Below are 24,643 nucleotides of genomic sequence, written 5' to 3'. Positions count from 1 at the left end.
GCCTCAGGCCAAGCTGCTACACCTTCAAGGAAAGGCTTAATCTCAGATACTACATGCACTGGTCTTACTGGTACTACATGGCAAGGGACATACAATTTGCTAGAAGGAGAACAACCAGAAGCGACAGTAACGGAGGCAAGTGTGGATGAACTAAGAAAGTCTGAGGCAACTCTTAAAGATTTGGCTGACTCCTTTCTACACAGAATAGCAGCCAGGGAACAAGTCTTACCTTATACTGACGTAGTACGTTGGGCAATTGAAGAAATTCCTCTCACTGATGGAACCTTCATTACTAAGGATGGAAGGATTTTTGGCTCCTTCAAGCCTGACGACTTGAGACGAATGTACCATTTGCCCAATCCCGAGCAAATCTATAACAGAGCATTTGTGGAGAAATTCGCCAGAGAGAATGAATCACCATCCGAACCTCTCCGAGATTGGAGGCAAAATCCAGCAAAACACAAGCAGGATATGTCGGGTAAGTACTCCAATGCCTCTTTGGCTTCACCTTACTGTTATGCTGGAATTATGATGTGTAGATTGTGGGGATTTCATGATTCTGCAAATATCCATGTTGATATGATTCCCTTAATGGAAGCGGCCGTCAATAGTATAATTATGGACTGGGCCACTATCCTATCTGATAAGTTGGTCATAGCTATTCGTGAGTTTAGGGCCAAAACCAGAGTCACTGAGAGAAAAATCCCACCTTTCTATTACTCTGCATACATTATGGGTGCCCTTTGTTTCAATTCTGAGTTTCCTGTCCTTGGTTGGAGATGGACAACCCATGACCCAACACCTATTCATTTGTATCATCGTAAATTGTGGAAACCCTCTCACAAAGACCATTTATACCAAATCTGCAATGGTTTTATGGTTCCCGTTCACTATGCTATTTATGACAGACCTATCCCTAGGATTTCCTATGAAGCCTCTTTTGACCTACCAGCCGTAGCCCATTGGTTCGGCGAAGAATGTTTTTCTTATATCAGAGTTTTTGGAAGCAAGGCCAGGCCACATGTTCTTCCCGTATACATGCCAGACAAATTGTTAGCCCGAGAAATCTCCTATCAAATCATGTCTGAGAGTGTAACACAAACTCTCAAAGAAAAGAAGAAGAATGGATGGCCATCTTTTCCCATAAGAATTGGTGTTTTTACATTGCTAAATTATAAGCATGCAGAAAAGGAAGCAGCAAAACTCCAAATGCTACCTCTAGTCTCTATTCCCAACAGACTCTATGACCCGAAAAAGATTTCTTTCATTGCCTTGGAACAGGCTAAGCTGACAAAGGTTGTTCATCAAGAAGACCAGTTTGACGACTTGTTCATGGGTGCTGAATCAATAAGCCAAGTCAAACAACTTGCTGCAATGAGATATGAAGATATGGAATTAACTGAATTTAATAAACTTAGAAAGCAAAGGTTGCAAACTTTGCCTCTAAAGTTATTATCCACAACCCCAACTTCATCCTCAAGCGAGCCTGATCAGCCAGAAATAAATTCACCTCCCGTTACAGTAAGAGAACAGGAGGAACGTCAAAGAAAGCTGCAAGCAGAAAAGCAAGAAGAGCAAAGAAGGCAAAGGGAAATAGAAGAACAGAGACAGAGAGAAATAGAAGAACAGAGGAAAAGAGAGGAAGAAGAAAAAGTAAAGAAAGAACTGGAAGATAGGCAGAAAAAGGAATTGGAGGAACAACAACGGAGAGTACAAGAGCAGCAACAGCGGGAGGCGTTCGAGGAACAACAGAGAATTGAGAAAGAAAAAGAATAGAGTAAGCAAATCTCTGTTGATACTGAATTGATTAAGGAATGGAACCAATTCGATTCCATTATAAGTGGTAAGGAAGCCTCCAAGGACTCAAATGTCTCAAAGACTCCCGATACTACTGTTTCTCCGGTTCTTGAAGGAACCAGCGGCCCACCCATGGTACAAAGTGTTGAGGAAGTTACTCAAAATCCATCTGATCAAGTTGATCTTCAGGTAGAGGAAATTCCTCCTCTAGACATTTTCTACAGCCCTAAGCATAGAGCCGTTGTAAAACGCTCAAGGAAGAGGCGAAGGCTTGATCAACCTTCTGTTTCAAATGAGCAAACAGTCACGGGCAATGTCGTCTGGAAGGGAGAATTAAGTCCCTCTGAAGATTTGACAAAGCTGTCGCAATTTGCGGGAGCTTATTCAGCAGCAACCATCGACAAAGCATCCGAAGTGAGTCTTCTTTTGAAGACTAAAGAGCATGAGGTATATGCATTACAAGCGGAAGTGATAGAGGCAAGGAATAAGGCGACACAGGCAGAAGAACAATTGCTGGCTCAACAACAAGAGAATCATTTGTTAACCCAGCAAATTGAACAACTGAAGATAGACCAAAGTGACATTAAAGCACGAGAATTGGCAGAGGCATTATCACAGTTGGAGGCATCAAATGAGCTGTTAATGAAATCTAAAGAGGATCAAATAGTTCAGCTCTCAGCACAGCTTGAAGGTATCAAAGGTGCCAAAAGTATTGAAAATTTCAGAGCAGAGGCAACTCTGATAAACGGCGCTTTGATATCTCAGACCAGACTTTTGTGCCAACAGCTAGTTGAAGCTGAGTCACTTTGTGATATATCTACAGCAGTATGCGAGCAAATCGAGAAAGCCAGGACTAATTTGGATCAGGCCGACGATGAAATAATAGAATATATTGAATGGCAAGATACTCCAGAAGGGCAAGCTGCTAATTTTGCCCAAATCAGTGTAACATACAAGAACATACTTTTCATGGAATGGGAAACACAGGTAATGAAGGCAGAAAGGGCAGCATCCAGGTGCAAAACAATTTCCAAAAACATGATCAATCTAGTCAATGATACATTGTATCTGGCTAATATGATTTCACAATGCACACCTGGAAACATAACAACCGCGAATATGCTGGAGCACAAGAATTATCCTAAGCTGGAAGAACAAGGGCGGTTAATTGCTGGAGTGAATACCTTGACTGCCGATGCATACTGGCTTTTCCTGATTAAACCCCATTCTCAAAGGTCGGCTCTTAACTGCCTGACCGACGCTCTCCGATACCTGATCGCCGATTTCCAAGATGCCACATATGATGCACAGCTGACTTCTCGCCTCAATACTCCGCCAGAAGTAGAGCCAATGCTGGCGATATGTCAGCGAAAGAGTAAAGGCAAAGAGACAGCTGACTGAAGCATCACCGCCGACTGCCGAATCACCCAAATGGACAATGATATTTGTTGATGTCGATTTCTTAGTTTTCAGTTTTTAGATATTTAGTAGTTAGATTAGCATAGTATTTATAGACCCTTTCATTGTTTTGGAAAGGGTCGTAAAATTTTGTAAAAGACTTAAAGACTGAAGTTTGCACTATTGTGCTTCAGTCTATATTCTTTTTTGAAACTCGACCATTGGTCCTTAATTTTACTTGGAATGCTGTTTAAGTGAATTGTGCACTATTGTCGTTTGCTTGGAATGCTTTCTGGTTGGAAGGAAGGACCGCGACATGGCGATTAATATATTGGATTGATCAAACAGCTTGCATGGTACTATTATCTGTATCTGTTCTCTTTTCAGTTATATGAATTGCTGTGTTATTACTTTGCTATTATTGAATACATGTATGTAATACAACAACAAGTCTGCATTTCATATCACTATTGAATGTTTTGTGATTTGTTATCTTTCTCTCATGTATGTATCAATGATATAAATGACTGAGTGCAGTAATTCGCTATTATAGCTCTGCGTAACTACTTACGCAGAGCAATCTCAAATGATTAAACACCTATGCTTGTTGTTAGTGTCATCTATATGCCTGTCATTAAGCATAGGCTATCAAATGTTGTACTGTCTGAATTGATAAGTCTCGGGATTAGCTTATAGTTTTTATATTTCTTTTATAGTTTAGTTATTTGTTTATTATCATTTCATATCTTAAATCATCCATCCATCCCGTTTACTTATAATCTTTGGGAAACTGGTCCCATTATCCCCAGTCGGAGCCACTATTCCAAACGGAAAAGGAGCTGCACTAAGTTCCGGACCGGGTGGTTTCCCCGATGTTGTTGCAACGAATTTCGGGGCATCAACAGGTTGTTGCAGACCCCCGAATTACATTCCAAATAGGTGACCTTGGGAAAATCATCATAACTTTCACTTTGAGCATTAGATTGAATTTTCGTAAGAAGTTATAGAAAGAGGATGGATTGTAGGTTTTTGGGTATCAGTTTCAGAACCTAAGGTTGAAATAGTGACCTGCAGCATGTCATACAAGTTCGCTCTACTAAACTAGTCTATACTCAGGTCATCGTGGGAGATTTGTTCATAAATCTTCCTTGGAGAATCCAATATTGATCAGACTTGCGGGGTTAGAAAGATTACTCAGAGGGGCACCATAGGAAGACATTTCAAACCTTGTACATCCAAAATTACATAGATACATCATATTCAATATCGAGCTCCTACAAAGTGAAAAAAAGGTGTGTGGTTTTTTTAAATTTTTTCATAAGCTTGGTTTGAAAAATTAGTTTGAAGGAATTCAAAGGGCATAGTGAAGCATTATTATAGTTAATTGATACCCCGAAGAAAGAAAATGGAAACACTTAGTAAGCAACCTGAAATCTCTAGCATGACTCATGAAGAAGAGGAAGAAACGCAACATGATATATCAAAATTGTGAGACCAAGTGCAACAAATTTCACTCACACAAAAAGTAATAGAAGCTAAGATGGATGGTTTAAAGAAAGACGTAGAAGCTAAGATGTACGGCATGGAAGCTAATATCGATGGTTTAAAGAAAGGCATAGAATCTAAGATGAATGACGTGGAAGCTAAGATGGATGGCATGGAAGCTAAGATGGATGATTTAAAGAAAGGCATGGAAGATTTGAAGAGAGATTTGAAGACAAATTTGACAAAGTTTCTACAAGAAATGCTTACTAATGGTGAAAGGGTAGTAAAAGAAACTCATGATGAGAACAAAATAAATGTTAATCATGATTTTATAGAATCTAATGGTGGATCTAAGAACCACCATGTTCCAAAGATCGATATGAGGAAGTTTGATGGAAAGGATCCCGGAACATGGATACTATAGATGGAGCAATTTTTCTATCTCCATAATGTGCAAAACACGTAAAAGGTACGCATTGAAACTTCATATTTGGAACCAAATTAGTTTGTATGGTGTCGATGGCTTTGCTCTCATAAAATTTTTTTCACTTGGACTATTTTTACGGATGAAATGATAGCACATTATGAGGATACAAAAAGCAACACTTTTTTTAGCCAATTGATAAATGTCAAACAAAAGGGTTCAATGATGGAGGCAATTGAGGACTTCCAAAAATTAAATATAAGGGTAAAAGATATTCCAAAGGAGCATAGGATTGATGTGTTCATAGGGACTTTAAAAGATAACATCCAACATGAGGTTCACCTTTGGGAACCAGATTCATTGGAGAAGGCATTCAGGTTGGCAAGAAAAATGGAAAGAAAAATTATGGCAACAAGGAAGCCTACCACTCGTAATCATAAAGATGGAAGTGTTGCTACCCCTAGCCATCCACAACCTACAAGGTTGACACCACAACAATTGGAAGAAAAAAGAGCAAGAGGGCTTTGTTACAGTTGTGATAGAAAATACACTAAAGGTCATAAGTGTGCCGAGAAGAAATTATTTTACATAGATTGTGAAGAATAGGAAGTTAAGGAACAAGAAACGTCAAAAGAAGAGGATATACACCAGGAACAAACCCTATAAAAAGAAGAAATGAATCCAACCATATCTTGTAATGAATTGGTTGTAATGACCACTCCTCAAACTATCAAGATAGAAGGGCATATCAAGAAGAAAAAGGTAACAGTGTTGATTGATTTGGGAAGTACCCATAATTTTATTCATTGTAAGATAGCCAAGGAATTGAATTGCTTCCTATATATAGCACTAGAGTGTCAAGTGATGGTTGCAAGTGGAGGAACCATAAATTGCTAAGGAAAGTGCCATAATATCAAGCTATCTATGGGAGAATATGTATTGAATATCCCAATGCTTTCCATTCCAATGGGTGGTGCTAATGTTGTAATAAGAGTCCAACAGCGACAATCCTTGGGTACAATAGCTTTTATTTTCAAGAAATTTTCATGAAATTATCTTCAGAAGGAAAGGAAATTGAATTAAGGGGTATCGCAGGGAAACCAAGAAAGATAATCAGCTCTAATAGAATGACAATGCTTCTAAAGAAAGAACAATGAGGCATAATTGCACAATTATGTTCACTAGAGGTTCCCACATCGAAATCATCCATTTCTCTAGATCTCAAAAAATTCTTGGACAATCATTCCAAGGTATTTGAGACTCCCAAAGGCCTCCCACCTATTCGTGATCATGATCATGCTATTAATTTGATTCCAGGAAGTGTTCCTCCAAACATCAGGCCTTACAGATATCCCTATGTCCAAAAGAGTGAAATTGAACGTATGGTTGCAGAAATGCTAGAGGCTAGTATAATTCAACCTAGTCAAAGTTCTTTCTCTGCTCCAGTAGTATTGGTTCACAAGAAGGATGGATCATGGCGCATGTGTCCAGATTACAGGGAGCTCAACAAGCTCACTATTAAACATAAATTTCCCATTCCTGTCATTGATGAATTATTGGATGAATTGCATGGATCAATTTACTTCACCAAGTTGGATCTTCATTCAAGATATCATCAAATTAGAATGAAGACTGAAGACATTCCAAAAATAACATTTAGAACTCATGAGGGTCATTATGTATTTTTGGTCATGCCTTTTGGCCTTACTAATGCACCTTCTACATTTCAAGGTTTGATGAATTCCATTTTCAAACCCTTCCTTACAAAATTTGTGTTAGTATTTTTTGATGATATACTAATGTACATCAAGTCTTGGAAGGATCATGTCCAACATGTTGACATGGTGCTCAAACTATTGGAGGAGAAACAATTATATGCAAAAATCTCCAAATGTTTCTTTGGAGTACAAGAGGTGGAATATCTGGGTCATATTGTATCTCATGAAGGTGTTAAGATAGACCCTAGCAAAATTAAAACCATTAAGGAATGGAAAATCCCCACATCCATAAAGCATCTACGAGGATTTCTCGGGTTGACAGGTTATTATCGCAAGTTTGTTAAGAATTATGGGAGAATAGAAGCACCTCTAATAACATTATTGAAGAAAGATGCATTTTCATGCACTTTAGAAGCAATGAATGCCTTTTAACATCTTAAAGAGGCAATGTGCCAAGCACTAGTCTTACCTACATCGGACTTCATAAAAACCTTTATTGTGGAATGTGATGCCTCAGGAAATGGAATTGGTGTTGTTTTAATGCAAGAAGAAATACCCATTGCTTTCAAAAGTTGTCCAATCAAAGGGAAGTATTTACACAAAGCTATTTATGAGAAGGAAATGTTGACAATACTACATACACTTAAGAAACGGTGACCCTACCTAATGGGAATACACTTCAAGGTAAAAACAGATCATGATAGTATTAAAAACTTTTTAGAACAAATATTATCTTCAGAAGAGCAACAAACATGGGTCACAAAGATGTTGGGTTATGACTTTGAAATCATCTACAAAAAAGGGGAGCAAAATGTTGTGGCAGATGCACTCTCAAGAAAGGATGAGGATGTGGAAGCATTTCCTTGCACCATTTCTATTATCCAACCAGATTGGATAAACAAATCAACGGATGAATGGAAGAATGACGAGGAATTGTGGGCACCAATTCAAAAGATAAAACAAGACCCCAATACATCTGATACATTTAGCTAGAAAAATGATTCGTTATGGTACAAGGATCGGTTATACCTATGTAAGAATTCCCAACTCAAACAAAATATTATTAGGGAATTACACACCTCTCCCTTAGGAGGGCACTCGAGATTTCTAAAAACATACCACGGGGTTAAGAAGGATTTTTTTTGGGATGGCCTTAAATCGGATATTCAAAAGTTTGTGACGGAACGTTTGGTTTGCCAACAAAATAAAGTTGAAACAATTAAGAACCCATGAGTATTACAACCTTTATCCATTCGAAGCCAATGTTGGGAGGAGGTTTCAATGGATTTTATCACATTTTTACCCAAGTCCAAAGGAAAGAGTGTTATCATGGTGGTAGTTGACAGACTTATCAAGTATGCACACTTTTATGCATTATCTCATCCTATTAAAGAGAGTACAGTTTCTACTGCATTTATGGAAACAATTCAAAAGCTACATGGAAACCCTAAGATTATTGTAAGCGATAGAGATCCCATTTTCACTTGAAATTTTTGCACATAATTATTTTCTTGTCTTGGTACTCAGTTAGCTCATAGCTCATCTTATCATCCTCAATCTGATGGGCAAACTGAGATAGTAAACAAATGTTTGGAAGGATATCTTCGTTCCTTTGTATCTGATAAACAAACACAATGGATCAAATGGTTTCCTCTGGCTGAATGGTGGTATAACACTTCCTTCCATACTGCAACAAAAACGACCCCATTTATGGAATGTTATGTATATCATCCACCATCGATCACATCATATTTAAGAGAAAATTCTAAGGTTCAAGCAGTGAAAGATCACATTGAGCATCACCAACAATTTCTCCAACTCTTAAAAGATAACCTCACCTTGGTGCAGAATAGAATGAAAAAAAAGGCAGATCAACATCACAACAAATAAGTTTTGATGTAGGTGATTGGGTATTCCTACGACTACAACCATATAAGCAAATTTCCCTCAAGCAAGCTAAGAAGGATAATAAATTATCACCAAAGTATTATGGTCCGTACAAGATGTTGCAAAAGATAGGTACTATGCCATACAAATTGGAGCTCCCTGCAGCTTCCCAAGTGCACCCAGTTTTCCTTGTTTCATTCTTAAAGAAGGTTATAGGTGACAAGGTTCCAGTTCAAACAATATTTCCAGAACTTGATGACGAAGGAAAAATCATATTGGAACTTGAAGCATTCAAAGAAACAAGAACTCGACAGCTACGAAATCGATCAATTTCATAGTATCTCATCAAGTGGAATAACTTACCCGTTGAATATTCCACACGGGAGGATGATAATTTCATATAGAAGCATCCAGAACTACTCAAGCATTGAGGACAACACTTTTTTGAAGGAGAGGGGCATGTGAGGTCCCTATAAATTAGTGATTCCCACATTACTATTGTCGTTGTATCCCTTATTGTTATTGTTTTGACCCTATTGTCCCCATATTTTTATTATTGTGCCCCATAGAATCCCACTATTGTTATTTTTGTGCCTTTATATTATTATTTTTAGGTCATCTTTGGTTATATTGTGACCCCTTAGACTCCTATATATAGAAAGGAGGTTTTTTCATTTGAATCATCTAATAATTGTTCATTTGTGTAATGTAAAGGAGGTTTCCCCTTGAAGAGGCTTATTTCTAAGGAAATGATCTATCTTTTCTATCTTTTTGTGAGCTGGTTTCATAACAAAAAAAGTAAAAAGATTAAAAAATAATAAAATAATAAAAATATTTTTTCAACTCTTATTTTCAACTAATCTCCCTACGTTTTTACTCAAATTTTGAGTAGGAGTACTCGTTGGATGCACAATTTAATTCCTCATCCAAGGAGTACCCATGTTGCATACTTTTGATGCACCGTTCTACATGAAAAATGATAAATACATGAAAAAATGTGATTGCAGTCATGTTTTTCATGTATTTCTCATTTTTCGTGTTGCAGGATCCATCGAAAGTATGCAACATGGGTACTCCTTGGATGAGGAATCAAATTTTGCATCCAACGAGTGTTGCAACTCAAAATTTGAGTAAAACCATAGGGATATAAGTTGAAAATACGATTTGAAAAAATAGTTTTTTTCCCCCTCTAACTTTGATGATGTAATCTAATATTATTTTATTATTTCCACTATAATTTTATAATTTCCTTAGGAAGACCATTTTAGACCTCAAAATTCCCCTAATGCCCTTTTGTTGACACAAGTACTGATACTTTTACTGGTGCTTTCTTCTTCGACCTATCTTTCCTTGAAATCGAAGCCCTTTTCTTTTCATGTTTCAACTTAGAACCCTTGGTCTGTGTCATGTTCTGCTACCTAGCTACCAAGTCTTAACTTATTTTTCATTTAAGTTATCCCTAGAGTTTCTAAATTTATTTTATTGACTAAGGCAAAATTATTTTACCTTTCATCATATTATGAATCACCCTTTTTATTGACACATGGACCGATACTTTTATTGTAGCTCGCTTCTTCGACCCATATTTCCCCGAGGTGGAACCCTTTTCTTTTGATGTTTCAACTTAGAATACGTAGTCCAGGTCAAATTTTTCTACCTAGCTTCCATGTCTCAACTTGTTTCTCATTTGTCTTTTCCCTAGGGTTTGTGACTAGAACCCTAGGGTTTCCAAATTGATTTTTATTGACTAGGGAGGAATGCTTTTACCTTTCATCGTATTCTGAATCACCCTTTTTGTTGACACAGAGGCTGATACTTTTACTGGTGCGCCCTTCTTTGACCCATTCTTCCCTGATATTGAAACCCTTTTATTTTCATGTTTCAACTTAGAGCCCTTGGTTTGTGACATAGCTGGAAAGTCTTGACTTGTTTTTCATTAAAATTTTCCCTAGGGTTTGTGACTAGAACCCTAGGGTTTCGAAATTGATTTTTATTGACCAAGGATGAAAGTTTTTACTTTTGATCATATTCTAAATCATCCTTTTTATTGACACATATATTGATACTCTTATTGGTGCACTCTTCTTCGACCCAACTTTCCCTGATATTGAAACTGTTTTCTTTTGGTCCATGTCAACTTCTGCTACCTAGCTGCCTACTATCAAATCATATCATTAAATTCCATCTATGGCGATTTATTAAATAAACGTGTGTAGAAATGTTATTCACTTGTCTTATGATGATGATTTACTTGAATTACAAGTATATTTTGTATTCTAGTATCCAGAGATGCAAAAGGAGAAACCGCATGAGGAAGAAGATGTGTCCTACCAAGCTAATCAACTAGATGATGATCAATGTGTGCCATGTGGATCTGATCAACAACTAGAGGAACAACATGTCCCCTAACAAGCTAATCAACATCCACTAGGTGATCCAAGTGGCTCTAGAGATACACACAGGACAAAGAGGGCTTATGAAAGCTCAAAAATCAAAGTGATCAGAATGCTTTCGAACCAACACCAAAACGTAGATCTTTTCATCCTGATCGCAACCGTGTGAACAGTTTGTCAATCCAAGCTCGTATGAGGGAGAATGAGCCAGTCAAATTTATGGTCAAAGTTAGGTTGTGGGCCAGGTTTAAGTGTCCTACAATTTGACCGACCCCGAGGCATGAAACCTAGCTCCCGAAAGCGGGCGAATTTGTTGGATCGTTAATTTGTCTAATATCCCTTATATTAGACAAAATTGAAAAAAATTTGATTGTTATAAAAGATTAAAAATATATATATATGAGGTGGTGGGCCACCACCCCCACCACCCCCAAACTATATTAACAAAAATTTTAATTATTAAAGGGCCAACAGTCCATGACCCCTGCCGGCCCAACCGCACCAAACAACACACATTAAACGATGTTAATGGGTTGTGGGTGGGCCACCTCCAGTGGACCCAGCCCACACCCAACCTCCATACATATATGACATCGCTTAAAACGAGGCCGGTGGGAGTTGAACCCATGGTCAGTGGGAGAGCTGGCCCCGCCCACACGGTGGCCCCATGGTACAACAAAACCAAACAAATGTACCACCATTAAATGCATGCCAACAACCATTCCAAAGTAGTGCACTGTATCTGCAAAGGTTATAGGGCGGGCCGCCCAATGAGGACCCGACCCCCAACAAAAAAAATAGATTTTGTGGTTTAAAAACAAATGGTGTATTAATATGGAGGGGTTGGGGTTTGACCACCCGACCTCCTCCTTATTACTCAAAATTTCTAACCAATCCACCTAAACTACATTTTTGAAAAGTCCGCCCAAAAAATTATATATGAACCTATCATTTGTTCAGTGCACCAGCATGGAGGAGCCAAGAGCGCACAGGAAAATCAAGGCACTATTTTTTTAATTAATTTATTGCAGGTGGAACCATGAGCCCAGAGAAGAGGCAAGTGGAACCATGATTATGCAAAATTCTCGGGAGGGTGAAATTTTTGGAGTGTCAAAATTGGACAAATTTTATGTCGATCTTACACCTCTCAATGGAAGGAACTTGATGGTGTAGTCAGTTTCCTACTTTGAGCAGAATATTTTTAAAGGACCCAGAGGAGTGAATGTTTGAGGAATGTAGGGGGAATCTAAAAGATTCCTTGAGCCCCAGATTTTCATTTTCTCATAATTCCGAAATTTGATAGTTGATTTTACCCTATTCAACACCACAAATCTGATGGTGCATTCAAATTTTCCATTTGATCATTTCATTGTTTGGCCACTTTTCAAAGTGGAGTGCAGGTGTTAGCATTCAACGTGCAAGCAGTCATTCCATGAGATTTGATGCAGCGAAAGTGATGTTACAGCCAACTTCAATAGTTTTGACATCCTTTTCTTTAGATGGCCCCAAGATGTGAGGTATATGCAGTGTGTTCATGTACTTCTTTTTGCTATGAGATGCATTGTCTTGCACAGATCCCTGTTTGATGTTTGATGTGGGATATTATTTCTTACTTGTCTCATGATTCCTGCTTGATGTGATGTGGAATCATTTGTGGGATGTACTTATTGTCATGATTCGTCATGTTTTGTTTGAGATCCCTTTGTCATTATGTTTATGGGATACTCATGTGTCACAATGTATGATTGCATTGAAATCCCTTTTATTCCATGTTGGCGGGATGTTCATTATCTTTTTTTTTGTGTAAGTCAGAATTTTGTATTAAAAGGAAAATATGTTACACAGCAGCTGCAAATGCTACCAACGGCCCACTGAACAGCAGGCCGAGAGTCCGAAAACTAAAGAGAAAGGACAGCACACCACGCAGGGCGGCACAGAGCCAAAAGACCTGAGAAACGAAACTGTGACACTAGAAGGAGCTGTCACAGAACCCCGCAGACAGAAAGGGCAGCCGGAAAGGATAAGATATCCACCTCGACTCCTAAGAGAATATAGAACGAAAGCAGAGCTGAACAGAAAGAAACTGAAAGAAGAGGGATGCTTGAAACAAAACCAAAGATTTCACACAGCGAGGGTGGAATCATTTGGTCGACCTTTTTTCCCTTTCTTTTTACCAACTTTGACCCAACCATGTGGACCCTGTTGGTCTTGCACAATTTGTAAACTGCGCTGGGCTAAAGGCGATATCTCCTTGTTTGAGTCCGAAGGAGCAGACTCATGAGTTTGTTTTTGAGAAATGGGAGGGATTGTAGCTTCCTCGTGAAGAACCGAAGGTGAGACCTGCTCTGGCATTTCATCCATGACTTCCTCAGCTTCCTCCTCGTCCTCATCATCTGAGCTGGAAGGGATATTCAATGGGGGAGGGTCATGAGGTTTCCAGCTTTTGGATTTTGGCTTGGACTTGGCTTTCTTTTTATGGAAAGGCATTGAAGGACACGAACTTTGAAGGTGCCCTGTGAGATGACAATTTCGGCAGCGAAAGGTTGTATTCTCGAAATCCAGAGGTTGAGTCCAATGGAAATCTCCTATTTTGAGAATGATCTGATCAGGAAGTCCTTCACTAATGTCGATTTCTGCACAGATTCTGGCGTATGTATAAATTCCTTTGAGCCCTCTTGAGGCATCTGTGTTGAGGTAGCGACCTAAGGAATTGCCGATACTTTCAAATACAACAAAGTTCCATAAATGCGCCGGAAGGTTAGGAAGTCTAACCCAGATCGGGAGTTTGGTGATGACTGCTGTGGAAGGATCGAACTCTGGGAACCACGGAGTAAGGAACAGACCCGCAGAGTTCCAAAACCAAGGGCCTTCCGTTAAGACTCTTTGGTAATCCTCACAATCAACAAACACTGTTATAAAGAAGCCTTTTGAACAGAAAAGAACCTTGCAATTGTTGGTCCAATTTGCGTGAATCCATTTGTACAGATCTGCTGTGTTAGGCCATAGACCATTGAACCTGCAGATGATGCCAAGCTCAGCAAACACCTGGTGTTGCCTTTCCAACAAGGGATGAGCTATTTCAATGGAGGGGGTCTCCTCCAGCTTGTCCACTAAGAAGGGTTTGGGAGCTTGAGCTGGTGGAGCTTTTTCCTTGGGTTTCTGAGTATGGACTGCATCTTTATAGGAAAAGGCTGCAGCTGAGGAGGACTGTCCAACAGCTCCCCCTCTCAGACGCAGGGATAAGGTAATGGACGCATTTCTTTGAATATTATAAAAGGACAAGGGACAGGAATCCTCCAATTGTTTACCTTCATAGAGGAGACGCTGATGGATTGTTGGAATCCCCGCCTTATCTTCCAGGAGTAGCTTGAGGTTCTGCACATGATCTGAGGATCTCACCCATTGCAGCATTGATTTACCTGAGATGAGTACTACCAAAATCTGAAAGGGTTCTGAGATAGTTGTTCTCTGCTTTCCGCTGTGACCCTGATGTCCGAGAGGACTGGTGTACGCGCCTCTGTGCATAGGCCATTCCTCCACAGAGTCTTGAGGGTTATACCGGACACCTAAAACCCTTTCAACACATTCCTTATGAGCTGAGAGTGAAATCAGGCTCCTAACAGGGAATACGACTCGATGGGGCATTTTGTCAAACAGTTGCCCCACATCCTCCTTGGTTCCGAAAAGAAGAGGTAACCGGACCTGGTGCTGGATGTCCAAGCTTCTTAAATCTCTCACACTCCCGCTTCTTTCCCTTTGGACAACGCTGGCCGCTGCAACAGGGATGCCATCACTCCAATCTGAGCATTTTCGTAAAAACCTGCCTGCCCTTCTACACGGGATGACCCTTCCGATGAGGCCGCCTTCTTCTTCCTTCTTTAAACCCCTCGACGCAGAGTCCATCAGGGGCCTTCCGCAGATCTCAGTGGTGGCTGTCTTCATGAGCCCCCTTGAGCCCGCGTGAGCCACCGGGCCACGAACAACGGCAGACATTAACGACGCGTCCATAAACCACCAGGCGACTTCGTTGGGCCTGCATCGACGGCCATTCGAGCCGACATCAGCACTTCGAGGGCAGGGGAAGGGGCCATCAGGCCTTGGAGTGACAAAAACTGGAGAAGAAGCCATGATCTTTGTACCTGGAAATTCCCGCGCTCGTCTCTCTGCTCTGATGATATACTTATATTCAACAAGATGAAGGAGCGGGATGTTCATTATCATCATGTATGAGTTTAGGTCATTTTGATAGGAGTCCTTGTTGAATGAGAGTTCCTGTAGTGGAACATCTCTTGGAGCCACTCCTGCATGATGGCATTTTCCTTGTATGATAGCGATGTCACCTCTTATGTACATCATCATTATTGACAACGATTAATGCAGTGGCCTACACCATCTTGACATCGGGACCCAAAGTCATAGTCCCTCCTGGACGAACTCTATTATCAACATCTTGAGTTTTATGTTGATGATTATTGTCATGTTCCTTCTTTACAGCATGCATATGTATCCATTTATGCTATTTTAAATGTAATTTTAATCACATCACGAAAGAAAAAGATCTTGGTTAAATCCAGGAGTTGAGTCAACTCGAATCAAGTTTGGTATTAGAGCGGTCTTTGCATGGATGTGAATTGAAAGCGTGAACAATGGAATGTGCAACCACAAAGGATGAAAAATCGATGTACGAGACCATGCTCAAAATTTCAAAAAGGGTGGAAATAATGTATGAAGCTCTACAAAAAGAGATAGAGGAAAAGGAATGATTGTAGCTTTAGTTGCGAGCCACGGAAGAGGCCCTAGAAAAAGCGAAGCACAGCAAACAAAATCTTCAAACAGAGAACACTAAATTGAAGATGATTCTACATGAAGAGAAAGAGGAGAAACATAGTCTTCTACGACAGCTGCAAGCAAAGGACGAGGCCTTGGAAAATCTGCAACATGACCCATGTGAGGTAAAAAGTAATTCTCTAAATTCATGTATGTGTCATGATGATGATTTCGCTATTTTTGAAAATCATAACACAGGAAGTGGCTCCAAACTATTGAAGAAAATGGGGTGTATGAAGGAAAATGCTTGGGCGTTAATGGCAAAGGCATTGTCAAACCCATCAAAGTAGAAGAATTACCCTGTCAGGCAGGACTTGGGTATGTCAGAAAGGAAGTTTGGGAATGCGCCGAGATAGCTAGCAAACCACCAACAACATATGATGAGCAACCCTCATCAGTTATTTCCAAATCGACAGAGGAGGTAAAAGATGTTGATTTCCTTTCAGTTTCGTCTTCACATAGTATGATTTCTATTGGAGATTTGGAGAGCCCAATTACAGGAACAAACATGAGACTCCTTACCAAGACGAGGCATGAGGAGGAAAAAGAACTTGGTTTTAATAACCAAGGCATAACTCAACCATTGGAGGTTGTGCAGAGACCTCAATTTTTAGGCTTGAGATACACTAAGGGAGAATGCTCAAAGGTGTCAAATGTTTCCGAGACATCCCCGAAATTGTCAAGGAAAGAGAATGATGGGAATGCATCACCATCCTCCCATGGCAGTGCCCATTGCAGGGAAAGAGCTGAGGCAAGATTTGATCCCCATAATGACATCAGAGACAACAAGGAAAGGTATAACAAATCTCAAGACACAAATGTTCATTTGGATTACAATCATGTTATTAATAATGGACATAAATCAAGGCATTGAAAAACATGTACCTTTTGTGGATTACATAACCATACATTTTTAAGTGTTGGAAAAGAATAGCAGCACACAAAAGGATGAGGTTGGAAAGGCCCTCTTAGTAGCAGGTAAAGAAAATATGGAGAAAGAGGATGTATTGCAGTCATTGCAACAGAGGTGGCCATCAAAGAGCCACATGTTGGAGGCTCCATCCAAAGCAGCGCCTTAAAGACAAAGTGTCGATGCATGAACCAGATAAGCCAATTGTTCGACAAGCAAAACCACCACAAGGGGATGACCCATTCATAGCGATAAGTGAAAAATGGTTTCTAGATATGTTAGCTTGTCATGGTCGTGATTTTGTAAATCATTTGTCGCATTTCAAAATGTAAAAGTGATGACGTGTTTTCCATCACTTGTTAGGCAACAATGATGTCTGGTCTTATTTTGAGTTGCATGATAAACTGTGAAAGTGATACCATGTTTCCATCACTTGTCAAAGAAAAAATAGTGTTTGGCCTTATCTTTGTAAATCATGTGTTGCAGTGATGATGTGTTTTCCATCACTTGTTGGAGCAACAATGATATGTTGGCCTTGATTTTGTAGCTGGGGTATTGTTTCCATTTTGATGTAAACTTGACCACCGAGTATGTGTTATAAACTTGTGGCAAGTGTGGGATTCTTAGGTCATTAGTTGATCATGAAATTCAAGCATGTAATTTTCAAGACAATGTACTACAAGTTGCAGAGGTTGCAGGTGTCGGCTCATTGCTGAAGGCTCGGAAGGACAAAGGTGAAGGAGATGGAAGCGAGACCTTTTCAATATGCTTGTGATGTAGACAAGGTATAGAGAATTTGCAGATTATTTTTCATGATTTTGGAGGACCAAAAGCTCCTCAGTGGGGAGGATTGATCTAGGTGGCTCCATAGACACACACGGGACAAAGAGGGCTTATTAAAGCTCAAAAATCAAAGTGATCATAATGCTTTGAAACCAAGAAAAAAGTGTAGATATTGTCATCCTGATCGTAACGATGCAAACAGTTCGTCAATCGGAGCTCATATGAGGGAGAACGAGGCAGTCAAAGTTTTGGTCAAAGTTGGGTTGTGGGCTAGGTTTAAGTGTCCTACAATTTGACCAACCCCGAGGCATGAAACCTAGCTCTCGAAAGTAGGTGAATTTGTTGGATCGTTAATTTTTCTAATATCCCTTATATTAGACAAAATTGAAAAAATGTTGACTGTTGTAATAAAAAATATATATAAATGAGGTGGTGGGCCACCATCCCACCACCCCCAAACTATATTAACAAAAAAAATGATTATTAAAGGGTCAACGGGCCATGACCCTCGCCGGCCCATCCACACCAAAGAACCAAGGGAACTGATGGGCCATGACCCCTACCGGTCTAACCACGCCAAACAACACACATTAAATGATGCTAATGGGTTCTGGGCGGGCCACCTCTGGTTGACCCAGCCCACACCCAACCTCCATAGATATATGACAATGCTTAAAACAATGCCAGTGGGAGTTGAACCCATGGCTGGTAGGAGGGTCGGCCCCACCCATGCAGTAGCCCCATCATATAACAAACCAAACAAACACACCACCATTAAGTGCACACTAACAACCATTCCAAAACAACGCACTATATCTGCGAAGGTTATGGGGTGGGCCACCCAATGCGGACCCGACCCGCAACAAAAAAGTATATTTTGTGTTTAAAAAAAAATGGTGTATTAATATGGACGGGTCGGGGTTTGACCACCTGACCTCCTCCTTATTACTCAATATTTCTAACCAATCCACCTAAACGACATTTTTGAAAAGTCTGCCCAAAAATTTATATATGAACCAATCATTTGTTTCATGCACCGGCATGGAGGAGCCAAGAGCGTGCACGGAAATTGAGGCACTATTTTTTAAATTAATTTATTGCAAGTGGAACCATGAGCCCAGAGAAGAGGCAGGCGGAACCATGATTGAGCGAAATTCTCAGGAGGGTGAAATTTTTGCAATGTCAAAATTGGACAAATTTTATGTTGATCTTACACCTCTTAGCAACACCAACCTAATGGCGCAGTCAGTTTCCTGATCTGAGTAGAATATTTTTAGAGGACCTGGAGGAGAGAATATTTGAGGAATCTAGGGGGAATCTAAAATATTCGTTGAGCCCCAGATTTTCATTTTCTCAGAATTCAGAAATTTGACATTCGATTTTACCCTATTCGATGCCACAAATCTGATGGTGCATTTAGGTTTTCCATTTGATCATTTCATTATTTGGCCACTTTTGAAAGTGGAGTGTAGGTGTCAACATTCAACGTGCGAGTAGTCATTCCATGAGATTTGACACAGCGAGATTGATGGTATAGCCAGATTCAGCAGTTTTACTATCCTTTTCTTCAAATGGCCCCAGGATGTGAGGTATATGCAGTGTGTTCATGTAATTATTTTTTTTATGAGATGCATTGTGCTACACAGATTACTGTTTGATGTTTGATGTGAGATCTTGTTTCTTACTTGTCTCATGATTCCTGCTTGATGTGATGCATAATCATTTGTGGGATGTACTTGTTGTCATAATTCATCATGTTTTTCTTGAGATCCCTTTGTCGTTATGTTGATGGGATACTCATGTGTCGCCATGTAGATTGCATTGAAATCCCTTTTATGCCATGTTGGTGGGATGTTCATTATAATCATGCATGAGTTTAGGACATACTTATAGGATTCCTTGTTGAATGAGAGTTCCTGCAGTGGAACATCTCTTGGAGCCACTCCTGCGTGAGGGCATTTTCCTTGTATGATAGCGACGTCACCTCTTATTGATCTGAATTGGATCCATAAAAGACTATCAAAGAACCATGACTGTATCAGGTCGAAAAAATCTCTAAAGAATTCCAGAACAGTGATCAAAGACACCCTGAACCAGTGGCAATGGCAGCCAACGTGGAATGATGAGGACCTCGGTCAAAGCGCGCTGACCGAGACCCATGGAGACCGTGCAGGAGGCCAAGGTAGCCCCTAGGAGCCTCGGATCGGGAAACAAGGGTGGTTTTTGATGCGTGATTAGCGCTAGGGGAACAGGGCCATAATGGGAAAGCCCGAACACCCAGTCGCGTGGGGGAACCAAAGGACCGTGGGCGGAAAAGGAAAAAAGCAGTAAACGTACAAGGCGGGACCCACGCTTTGGAAATCGACGGTTTTTATCGGGGCGCCCTTAAATGGTAAGAGGTTTTGAATGAGAGTGGAGCAATTCCATACACCGATTGACACATGGCAAGCAGGGGTGAGAGAAAACCACCGTTGATCATCCACTATCAGTCGAGCAAGTCAACCGCGTGAAACATGCGTATGGCATCGGATTTGGAGGGCCCAGATTGGACGACTGAGATCTCGCCCAATGGAGGAAGCGGAATCGACAGGGAATTAAACCGCATTTTAAAGGGATTTGGAATCCATTTGACTGCCACGGTGGAGGAAGAACGCATCTACGACGTAAGTGAAGAAACGAACCGACGAAGCATGCTGGCGTCGTTTAGAAGAGGACAAGTGGCCACTCCCTAAGCGTTCATGATGACGCCGAACAAGGAACTCCAAGCACAGTTGTAGAAGGTGAAGAGATAGAGGCAGAAGAGGAACCAAACAGGCATAGGGATCGAATGGCTAAAAGCCATCAATGGAGATAGTCGAATCAGTCAGTTAGACGAAAAGAGAGAGAGAGAAAGGAACAGTGAACCCTGAGAGGAGGATTGAACACAGAGAACAGTAAAGAAAAGCAAAAGAGACAGAGGGTCGATCTGACAAAGGCAGCATCGAGCACTAGAGAGCTTGAAGATTCAAGCCATCCCATAGAGGAATCTGTCCATACTGAGCATCACAATTGGCTCTTTCCACTGTAGACCAGAAGGTCACAAAGATGGTAGGAAGAAGAAGAGTCTGTGCACTCCAGTGGCTTGGGGAATCCAAGAACTACCCTGCCAAGCAGACCTGCTTCAGGAGAACTCACATTGAGTCCTTATATTGTAATTTCTCTGCTTAAAGACACAATAAAACAAGGACACCACTGAAAGCTGAACTGGAGACGTAGCCCTGGAGAATAGGGTGAACTCCTTATTAAAATTTCTTGTGTCTTTATGTTTGCTTACTGTATTTCTTTGCTATCTTTCCATTTTATTGTTTTTGTATTGACAATCTGATCGATCCGTTTTTTCAATTACACAGAACACACACCAGCACATGAGTCTGTAATACCTTAGTTTAATAAATATTTAATTAATGTCACTCATAGGGTGAATATCAAATCAAGTGGTATCAGAGCTCTAGGGTGTAAGGTTAGACAAGTTTGTGTTGGTTTAGCTATGAATTCTCACAAGATCAAAGCTCAAATTAGGACAAGGAGAGTTGGTGAAGACTAATCCTGAAATTGGGAGAGTCTATTCTCGAAAGAAAATGTCAGAAGAAGGTTTTGTAGGGCCAGAACCTCAATTCATAGAGAGTTTCCTAGCTGTAAAGTCTATGGTTGAAGAAATGTACAGAGACTTTAGAAATAAAAAGGTAGAAGATGCATCAGGCTCTAAATAAGATAAAGAAGAAGATGAGGCTCACTTGCATGACAACTCCAAAGGAAAGGGGAAAGAGGAAAGCTTTCTCACACCTCCTAATAGCCCTGTGCATAATAAGAAAGCATCTTTTATTAAGCTAGATGTTAAGTTTGATTTGCCTATATATGATGGAGAGATAAATGCTGAAAAATTGGACAATTGGATTAGACAAATTGATGTGTATTGCAGGGTACAGAACATAAAATCAAACAAGAGTAAGATTTAGCTAGCAAGCCTATGCCTAGGAGGCACTACCTTGGTTTGGGTGGAAGGCAGAACCCAAGCTGATATGAAAAGACATGGCAAGACCATCTCTTTCTGGAGTGAATTTGTTGTTGCAATCAAAAATCAGTTCTATCCATTGGCCTACATGCAACAAGCCATGATGAGTTGGCAAACTCTTCGACAATTGAAAGGAAAAAGTGTGAAAGGGTATACTCAAGAATTCAAAAAGAGAGCATTGATGTTGGGTATCTCATTAGACTCACCAAAGACTCTTTTGAAGTACATTGGTTGTCTACACAGCTACATGAGGCATACCATCCTCATGTTTAATCCCACTAGTATAGATGAGGTATCTGTACAAGCTGCTCATCTAGAGGCTAGAGGAAATAATGGAAATCCAGAAGTTGGGGGGCCATCCCAACCCACTGTAAGCAAGAGAAAGGAGAAAAGAAAGCAGAAGTGGAAAGCAAGGAAGGCTAACACTGCATAGAAAGCCAAAGCTTCATGCAATCACTGTAAAAAGGAGGGGCATGATGATGAGCACTGTTGGATTCTGCATCCAGAGCTAAGACCTAAGAAGTCTGAGGGCAAGAAGAAGAAGACAGTTGCAGCTATTCAGAGAGATTTGGGGTCAGACTCGGGAGATGAAACAACTATAGCAGCCACAGGTATAAAAGGTAAGAATTCTTAAGCATCTACTAGTAATTCTGCTCAATCTGTTATTGATGAAGAAAATGAGAGAAAAAGACATGAGCTTTTCCATATTCGAGTTATTTCCAAAAATCAAAAGATTGATACTTTTTTTGATAGTGGCTCACAAGTAAATTTGATTTTTGAAGCAATTGTAAAGAAATTGGGATTAGCAACTACCCCTCACAAGAAACCATACCCATTAGGATGGTTGAATGATAAAGCACAACTACAAGTGACTAGACAGTGCAAACTCAAGTTTTCTTTTAGGTCAACATTTGTAGATGAGGTTGAGTTAGACATAATTCCTTTGGATATATGTGGAATTGTTTTAGGAAGTCCTTACTTGTATGATAGAAAGGCCATTTTCTATAGAGCTGAGAACAAGTATCTACTTGTTAAAGATGGAATCGAATACTTTGTAAGAGCTCATAAGCTCAAGAATAATTATACTCTCACAAACTCAGGACAGATGAAAAGAATGATTAATTCATGCAAACAATTCTTACTGATGGTTGTAAAGGAAAGGAAACCTGATAAAACCAATGCATTTGAGGGTTGTAATGTTGAACAACAGCTGATATAGAAAAGGTTGTTTCAGAGTATGATGTCTTGTTTCAAGAACCTAAAGGTCTGCCACCCAAAAAGGGAATAGTACATGATATTATTTTGCAGCAAGATGTTCCTTTGCCTAACATTGGGATGTACAGGTTGTTTGCTTTAGAGAATGCTGAAATCAAGAAGTAGGTGCAGGAGTTGCTCGAGAAGGGCTTCATCAGGCCTAGCACATCACCATGTGGGTCACCAATCGTTTTGGTGAGAAAGAAAGATGTCTCTTGGAGAATGTGCATTGACTACCGAGCACTGAATAAGATAACAATAAAAAATCATTCTCCCCTTCCTCACATAGATGATATTTTAGATCAATTAAAAGAAGTTGTTTATTTCACCAAGCTGGATTTGCACAGTGGATACCATCAGGTCAGAGTTGCAGAGCAAGATGCATGGAAGACTACTTTCAAAACAAAGCAGGGATTGTATGAATGGCTAGTTATGCCTTTTGGCTTAACTAATGCTCCTGCTACTTTCATGAGATTAATGAATGATGTACTCAGACCTTTTCTTGATGATTTTGTTATTGTGTATCTGGATGACATTCTGATTTTTAGTAAAACGTGGGAAGAACATTTAAAGGATGTTAATCAAACATTAGATGTTTTGAAAAGAGAAAAAAATTATGTTAAACTCTCAAAATGTGAATTTGGCAAAACATCTCTAAACTACTTGGGTCATATAATAGGGGGAGGTGAATTGAAAATAGATCCCTCTAAAGTGGCAGTCATTGTGAACTGGCCTAAACCCAAGTCTGCTACAGAAGTGAGAAGCTTCCTAGGAGCAGCACAATATTAGAGGAAGTTCATTTTTAACTTCTCCTCGATTGTAGCTCCCTTACATGCTTTAACAGGATTGAATAAGGTGTTTCAGTGGGGAGCAAAACATCAGAAATCCTTCGACACCTTGAAGGAGAAAATTAGTACAACACCTGTACTAGCATTGCTAGATCTACAAAGACCATTTGAGATCCAAACTGATGCCAGTGACTATGCCATGGGAGCAGTGTTGAAACAGCACGACAAACCCATATGTTATCATTCTGAGACTTTTAATCATGTAGTAGTTAACTATCCTACATATGATAAAGAATTGTATGCATTAGTTCAGAGTGTGAAAAAGTGGAAACATTATTTAATGGGCAAAGAGACAGTAATACATACTGATCATCAGCCACTTCAATATATACACTCCCAAACTAAGTTGCAGCAATCAAGACATTACATATGGATGGGGTTTCTACAACAGTTTCATTTGGTCATCAGATATAAAAAGGGCATACATAACAAGGTTGCAGACATGTTATCTAGACCCATTATAAATGCATCTACCATACTTAAGCATAATTTTGTGCTACATGAAAGCTACATAGAACAATATGCTCAGGATATGGACTTTAAAGATGTATATGCAACTTTGAGTCAAGGCAAAAGAGTAGAAGAATTGGACTATCATATAAGGGACCGACTCTTATACCATTGTGGGAAACTCTGCATTCCACAAATTGAGAGGATAAAGATAATTAGGGAAGCACACACTTCTCTGATATCAGGTCACTTTGGGGTTAATAAAACAGTTGTACAGCTGCAAAGATTCTGCTATTGGTCGAAAATGAATGAGTCAGTTTCTAGATTTGTAAGAGGGTGTGCCATCTGTACTAAAATCAAGCCCAGCAATAGAAAACTAGGCTTGTACACTCCATTGTCAGTTCCTTTTCACCCTTGG

Source organism: Pinus tabuliformis, chromosome 9, assembly GCF_031772625.1.
Source record: "Pinus tabuliformis cultivar Carrire ecotype Pingquan chromosome 9, CPIR1, whole genome shotgun sequence".
Taxonomy (NCBI): domain Eukaryota; kingdom Viridiplantae; phylum Streptophyta; class Pinopsida; order Pinales; family Pinaceae; genus Pinus; species Pinus tabuliformis.
The sequence above is the reverse complement of the archived record's forward strand: the minus strand, read 5'-3'. Positions refer to the sequence as shown.